Consider the following 8,205-nt stretch of genomic DNA (forward strand, 5'->3'; position numbering starts at 1 on the left):
CAGACTGTTCCAGCCATGGTTTGGTTAACACTTATCGTTGCACCATGTGACCCACACAGCGTAGACACAGGTGAAGAAGGAGGAGGAGCGCTCCACTGATCACCACCAACTGCTGGATGAGCTGGAGGGGAAGGGTGCTCGATTATTGTGCCCATGCCTGTGTTATCTTCCACGCTCTCACCTTAGAAGCTGTGTGTGTAGGCTCGTTGTCTGTTCTGATGCTTTTCATGTTGCACGCAGCAGCCAGCAGTATTTTGGTGCTTTTAACATTTGGACAGCCCACGTTTAAAGTGCTGTTTAACCTTTCAAAATGCTGCCAAGGCTCTGAGCAACATTTGAATAATATTGTCGCTGCCAACATTTTCCCTTCTGTACAGTGAGAGGATTGGAGGCAGCTGACGATATACGGCTCTCTACATCAATAACCACTATGCGTCTATATTTAGGGTTCAAGGGAAAAAGTGTATATTTATTTTTAAAACAAATGTTTATTATTCCTTTTTATCACCCAGGCTCTAGAAAAACATGTCAGTTACTCCCCCCGTTTCCCTTCATATTAAAAACTCATAAGAGATGTTTAAACTGTAAAAGGCTGTTTAAGGGATAAACGTTAGGCCCTGTGTATTTTCAGTCTCAGCCATTCCCCCAGGTCCTTCCTTTACTGCCTTTAAGAGAATACAAAACACTTCAATTATTCAAATCTTCAGAGAACAAGGAATAAAAACGAATACACAGATAAATAATCCTATGTATAAACAAACTCTGCACACATTAATTACAGATTTCAAAAGACTGAGAGGAGGCTGCAGCTCACTGAGAATAAAGCATCTACAGTGTTGTGTATTAGGCTTGGAGCCAGGTCTTTGTCTCCTCTACCTACAATGGAGTAATAAGCCCACACAGGTAAACAATGCAACTCCCTTGATATGTTCGAGTGAAACATCTTCCTTTTTCCCTGCCTTTTGTCATTCTTCACTCAAATGTTTTAGTCATACGCAGAAAGCTTTCGTGGGAGGATGATGTTTACAAGTCGGAGCATCGAGGAAACGGTGACCTACTTTCTGGATCTGTGCTCTTTGTGTGCAGCAGTGACGGAGCCTTATTGCAAAATTGTTTACCTGCTGGTCAGCAGGAGCAGGGAAGTCCTCTGAAAAGTACAGACATACAGAGAAGGATGCCCACTGAGATGTTCACGTCTTGTACTGAAGGACGTGGACCCTGCTCAGTGAAATATGCAGGTCCTCCTGTGTGTCGATCACCTAATAGATGGTGGTCTCCCAAAAACAGGATCTGAAAACAAAGTCCTTTAACTTAAAAGATATGTGTGTGTGTGTGTCATATGTTATTTATTTACTGTATTATTGTAGAGTCTACCTTACAGTATTTGTGCTTTGATGTGATTTGGCGCTGTGTAAATAAAAATGAATTGTAACTATGGAGTAAATTATGATACTTAATATCTCATTTGGCCCACAAAGGCAAGGCAAGGCAAGTTTATTTGTATAGCACAATTCAACAACAAGGTGATTCAAAGTGCTTTACAGAGACATTAGAAACAAGAACAAATAAAAAGCATGATTTAAAATTGATTAAAACAAGCAAATAAACTAACTAACTAATTAACAAACAAACAAACAAACAAACAAACAACAGCATATAAAATCAAAACAGATAAAATCAGAACAGTAGATAAAATCAGTAGTTAAATGTAAGTTTTGAAATTTAAGCTTAAAAGTGTGGATTTGGTGCTTTATTCAAATGCAGCTGAGAACAGGTGAGTCTTCAACCTGGATTTAAATAAACTGAGTGTTTCAGCTGATCTGAGGCTTTCTGGGAGTTTGTTCCAGATATAAGGAGCATAAAAGCTGAATGCAGCTTCTCCGTGTCTGGTTCTGACTCTGGGAACTGATAAAAGACCGGATCCAGATGACCTGAGGGATCTGGATGGTTCATACTGGGTCAGGAGGTCATTGATGTATTTTGGTCCTAAACCATTCAGAGCTTTATAGACCAGCATCAGAACTTTAAAGTCTATCCTCTGACGGACAGGCAGCCAGTGTAAAGACATCAGAGCTGGACTGATGTGGTCCACTTTTTTGGTCTTAGTGAGGACTCGAGCAGCAGAGTTCTGAATGAGCTGTAGTTGTCTGACTGATTTTTTAGGTAGACCTGTAAAGATGCTGTTACAGTAATCAAGCCTACTAAAGATGAATGCATGGACTAGTTTTTCCAGGTCCTGTTGAGACATCAGATCTTTTATCCTTGAAATATTCTTGAGGTCATAGTAAGCTGACTTTGTTATTGTCTTAATGTGTTTTTCTAAGTTTAGGTCTGCATCCATCACTACACCCACATTTCTCGCCTGGTTTGTGGTTTTTAGATGTATAGATTGAAGTTCTCTGGTGACCTGTAATCGTTTTTCTTTGGCGCCAAAGACTATTACTTCAGTTTTGTTTTTGTTTAGCTGGAGAAAATTGTGGCACAACCAGTCATTGATTTCCTCAATGCATTTACCAAGAGCCTGTACAGGGCCTCGGTCTCCTGGTGACATTGTGATATATATTTGTGTGTCATCTGCATAGCTGTGATAGTTTATTTTGTTGTTGTTTATAATCTGTGCCAGTGGGAGCATGTAGATGTTAAACAGAAGGGGTCCCAAGATGGAACCTTGGGGAACTCCACATGTGATACTTGTCTGCTCAGATGTGAAGTTACCTATTGATACAAAGTATTTCCTGTTTTCTAAGTATGTTTTGAACCAGTTTAGTACAGTTCCTGAAAGACCTGTCCAGTTCTCCAGTCGTTTGAGTAATATGTTGTGGTCAACTGTATCAAATGCTGCACTGAGATCCAGTAAAACTAGGACTGACATTTTTCCACTGTCTGTATTCAGACATATGTCATTAAACACTTTGGTCAGAGCGGTTTCAGTGCTGTGGTTCTGTCTAAAACCTGACTGGAAGGCATCGTAGCAATTATTCTGTTTTAAGAAGTAACTGAGCTGTTGAGAAACTGCTTTTTCAATGATCTTACTTAAAAATGGGAGATTTGAGATCGGCCTGTAGTTGTTCATTTGTGTCTTGTCAAGATTGTCCTTTTTCAGTATAGGTTTGATTACAGCAGTTTTTAGTGATTCTGGAAACACACCTGATAATAAAGAAAAGTTGACGATCTGTAACAGGTCTGACTCTAAAGTCTTTGAGACCTTTTTGAAAAAACTTGTTGGCAGGACATCTAAACAGCAGGAGGAGGAGTTCAGTTGACCTAACGGTGTGTTCACACTGAACGCGATGGGCGCGTGAAAAAAGCCCCAAACGCCCCTAACTTGACGCGTGCACATTCGCACCTCTACGCGTGTCCAAGAAAAATCCATCGCGCCCCAAAATATCATATTTTAACGCGCGTGAACCGGAAATGTGGGAGGGATGTGGGAGGAAGTTTTGCAAGACCGGTATCTTTGCAAGATGGCAGCTGTCGAGCTAGCGCTTGAAGAGAGAGTCTCCTTTCTCTATTTACTGTGGAGAGCAGAGTAGCGGCGTAAAGGACATCCTTGCCGTACCTGGGTCCATCAGGTCCTCCAGAGGCGTGAGCAGTTTGGTGAGTTTCACCACTTGCTCCAGGAGCTGCGCCTGGATGACGGCCGATTCCAGCGCTATCACCGTCATTCACTCGGCCAGTTTGAGGACCTGCTGTCCCGCGTCGGTCCCAGCATCGCCCGCCTAGACACCGACTACAGGCGCTCAATCCCACCTGCAGAGCGCCTGTCCGTCTGCCTGAGGTTAGTAAAAGTGTTTAATACGTAGTCCTTTATTGATACCTGTGCTAATATATGCTAAATCATCCATTTATACACTGCTAACATGGATGTGCTATGCTAACAGTGAATGCTCTCGGTGTTTACTGAAAGCAAACTGTGGTACAGAGACGACTGTTTATAGTATTTCTAGTGATACTCAGAAGCTCTCATCAAGTCCTGATTTAATTCGATTTATGCTGTTATCAGTGTTTGCAATGATAGCATGGCTGTGGTGTCACATCAATGTATGCGCTCGGTGTTTGCTGATATCAAACTGTAGCATTAGGACCACTGAGTTAACCTTTGTAGTGATACTCACTCCTTTTTATTTAGACCTGGTTTGATTCTGGGATAGTTGAATATTTGTATATAATCCCTGCAGCTGTCAGACTCTATAACAGGGGTCACCAGCCTTTATTAAAACAGAGTTAGATAAAACTGAACAGTTTGGTTCATCTCTAGTTACATGGTTCTATCTTGATAAGCTGTCTTATCACAGATTAATTTTTCAAAAATATTAATGATTTAAGCAAGGAAAGGGCTACATGTCAACACACAACTCTTTATTTCTATTAATGTCTCACTTCATTCCTACCTGATTGACATGTTTAGGAATTATGAGTGATTGGCTCACTGTAGTGGCAAAAGTTGCTACCAATCAAATTATGATATGTTAAAGTTAAAATAAAACACAACTGTTTTAGATATTATCTAATATACATTTTGTAATTATCCTTATAATTACAAAAGGTTTTATGTAAGATTCATGTTTTGTGATTTAAATCTGACATCACAAAAGTATTTTGGAATTTGAATAATGTATTTTGTAACTGCAGTACACATAATACTGATTTTGAACAATTTTGTCCAGGTTCCTTGTCACCGCGGACTCCTTCAGCACCAAGCGTTCAGTTACAGAGTCGGTGTGTCAGATCACCCCCCAGGCAGTGACGGCCATCTGGGACTGTCTAGTGGACGACTTCATGGCTGTGCCTTCACCTGGAGACTGGCGGTCCATCACAGAGGGATTCCAGGAGCGCTGGAACTTTCCTCTGTGCTGTGCAGCTCTGGATGGGAAGCACGTCCAGACAAAGGCACCCCATATATCATATAGGAGACACACACATTGATATACACTAAATATTTATTTCATTTCTTTTTTGTGGTGCCCAAATTTATGCACCTGCTTGATTTTGTTTAAACAATTATTGCACACTTTCTGTAAATCCAGTAAACTTCTTTTCACTTCTCAAATATCACTGTGTGTGTCTCCTGTATGATATATTTAACTGACATTTTTTTATTGTAACAACCAACGATTTATACAGGAAAATGATGTCTATTAACAAGGTTGCCCAAACTGTTGCATCCCACTGTATCAGTATATTTTGTCATTAGTATAATATGAAATAAATTCTACATGTGTCAAGTCGTGTGCCAACATTTGCTGTGTAGTAGAACTGAGACATTAGTCATTATAAACATTTATTTGAAATAATATTAGAATTCTCAAACAGAAATACATTAAGCATAAATATATAAAATATAAGTATTTACAGAGAGACAGGAATAAAAAGGACCAGCTGCTCTCCAGAGCAGGAACCAGGCTGAGGAGGAACTGCTCCATTGGAGACTGGTGTGGCTCCAGCTCCACCACCGATGGACCGTCCTGGGACCCGTCCCTCATCTGCCTCGGAGCCGTCCTCCCCTGTGGGCCTGTAAAACAGCACAAAACAGAAAGAAATGAGAAGGCTGCTACTAGATTTTAATTTCAACATTGAAAAAAACAAACCAAAAACAGGATATAATCAGATTGGTTGTAGATATTTAGTAAAGGTGATCACAGGCAATCCCACCGACTAAAAAGGTATCAGTGCTTGCTGTACATACCTGTGGGTGCAGCAGCAGGAGCTCAGGGACTGGGGAGCCAGGAGAAGCAACTGGGGATGCTCTGCTGCAGAATCAGTTGGTTCTATCAATACAGTATTAAATGTTAACAGGTTGAATATAATAATCATAGAGTAGACAGTGGTCCCTCATTTATTGCAGCAGGGGTTCTCAGAATAACTAGCCCCTGGCCACGCACTTTATACACTGTTTTCCACACACACACATGAACATTGGTCACAGTTCTCACAATGGATTCTCAAAGTGCAAACCTTTGTAGATTGCAAAACGTAAAAGTATTATTATGCCGCGGTTTGTCTTCATCTGCCTGCAACTTTCGTGCGCCTTTTTCCCTCACGGTGCAGGTGTCTATTTCCGAATGAGGCTCATAGTTATGGGTGTTTTTGTGTTGTTTTTTCTATTGGACGTGATGGTTATCAAAACCAAACGTGATAAATTTGGCAAGCGCAGGAGATTTGTCAATCAGGCTGCAGAATGCAATGCTGTCCGGTGCAAAAAAAGAAAATCAAAATCAAAAAAAAAAAGAGGCAGTGACGGATGAACAGCGGGACCACTGTGAGCTGTTTATTAATAAACAATAAAATATATTCTTAAATGACAACATGCATAAAAGCAGAACGGTATTTGTACGTCAGTGGGAAAATAGCGGTGGCTTGCTAGCTTTTGTGCGGCTTCCCCGGGTCAGTGAAAACTTTAGAGAAAACTTAAGAAAAATGAATGAACTTACCAGGTTGCCCGATCTCTTCACATATCTTCCTCCAAGCTCGGTCCTTTATATTCCTGTCTCGGTCCAGAAAGCAGCTGGTGTCGTACGGCTCCGGGTTGTTTGCTACGGCATTGATTAGCCTTCCTTCTATTGAAGAATAAAGGGCTTTGGCTGGATCTGCCCCTTTGAACTAGGTAACAGCCACGTCACCAGGCTCCTGATTGGTTGTCGCGGCGCGATTTGACGCTGGAGTTCAGATTTTTCCAACTCGAGCGGGGGACGCGAAACGCGTGTATGCACAAAATGCAACACATAAACTCACGCGCGTGGTTTTTTTCGCGAGTCAAACGCCTGAAACGCGCTACACTCACGCGCGTTTCAGGCGTTTTGGCGACGCAAATCTGCTTCCGAATTTTCGCGGGAGCCGCAATCGCGGGTCAGTGCGCCTTTCCATTGACTTTACATGTAAGCCTGACGCTCCGCCTGCTTCTATCGCGTTCGGTGTGAACACACCGTAAGATGTCCTCCAGGTCTTTGCTGTTAATAGGTTGAAACTGTTTCATGGTGTTTAAACAGTTTTTTGGTGGACACAGTACATATCCTGGATCTGCTGTTGATGTACCAATTGCTTGTCTAATTTTTTGGATTTTTTCAGTGAAGAATTTGGCAAAGTCATTGCAGGCCATGGTTGAATGAAGTTCAGCTGCCACTGACACAGGAGGGTTTGTTAGCCTGTCAACTGTAGATGATGTCAGAGAAGTAGGACCTCCTTGCATTCCTCAGTTGTAAATTATAATTGTGAAGTTTCTCTTTATAAATGTCATAATGAACCTGGAGGTTTGTTTTTCTCCATCTGCGCTCAGCTTTCCTACACTCTCTTTTTTCATTTTTCACCAGTGTGGAGTTTCTCCATGGAGACTTTTTCCTTCCAGAGATAACCTTCACCTTAATGGGAGCAATAGTGTCCATTACATTTAACATGTTAGCATTGAAGCTATTGACGAGCTCATTGACTGACCCTCCGGACAGGCCAGGTGTTAATGGGAAGACCTGGTTAAAAATTGCACTACTGTGTTCAGTTATACACCGTTTTGTGATCACTGTTGTTGATATATTTGTGTGGGCTGAGATTTTACTTTCAAAGAAAACACAGTAATGATCAGATAAGCCCACATCAGACACAGTAACCTTTGAAATGCTCAGGCCTTTGGAGATCAGTAGGTCGAGAGTGTGTCCTCTGTTATGTGTGGCCTCTGTTACATGTGTAACCCCTATAGACATGGTTACTAGTATTTTCTTGTTTTTACCTGGTATTATTATTTCCGACACCCCTTGAACACACTTTGATTTTCCGTAGTTCAGTGAATGCAACAAAAGCACGTTGCTGCATTAAGCTAGGCAAAACGGAGCAAGACACCGAGAGCAAATAACAAGCTACACAAGGCCTTTATGTGTTTTACTCTCGACCAAAACCAGGCAGAGCGTGTATTTGTTTCTTGGGAATTCCGACTGGTTTTTTGTGATCCTGGATCTGAAGTGGTTCTGGATATGGATGGCGAGCCAGACCCTGTGAAAACTCTTGGCTAATCCAAAAGCAGTGTGGCCAGCTGTTCTGGATGCAGGAGTAGAGCTACAGTCTGAATTACTTCAAATCGCAGGATTTCAGATAAGCAAGAGCAAAAACTGCTTACTTCATACGGATTGTTTCTCTGGGAAACTATTGAACTCCCAATATCCTGCTCATCAGGAGTCAGGTCTAAAGAGACTACTTATTTTATTTTATTTTGTTGTTATT

General features: G+C 41.4%; 1 long non-coding RNA gene across 1 annotated transcript; it reads right to left on the minus strand.

The window, feature by feature from the left end:
* Positions 1-5,391: 5,391 nt before the first annotated feature.
* On the minus strand, positions 5,392-6,698 carry LOC146581414 (uncharacterized). Its single transcript, XR_014888498.1, has 3 exons — positions 6,432-6,698; positions 5,687-5,768; positions 5,392-5,512 (listed from the first exon to the last, which is right to left on the minus strand). It is a non-coding gene; the product is annotated as an uncharacterized LOC146581414 (long non-coding RNA).
* Positions 6,699-8,205: the final 1,507 nt, after the last annotated feature.

Source organism: Mchenga conophoros, linkage group LG2 (genome assembly GCF_057382185.1).
Source record: "Mchenga conophoros isolate Kocher_MC1m ecotype Shallow Benthic linkage group LG2, M_conophoros_male_GT1.1, whole genome shotgun sequence".
Lineage (NCBI taxonomy): Eukaryota > Metazoa > Chordata > Actinopteri > Cichliformes > Cichlidae > Mchenga > Mchenga conophoros.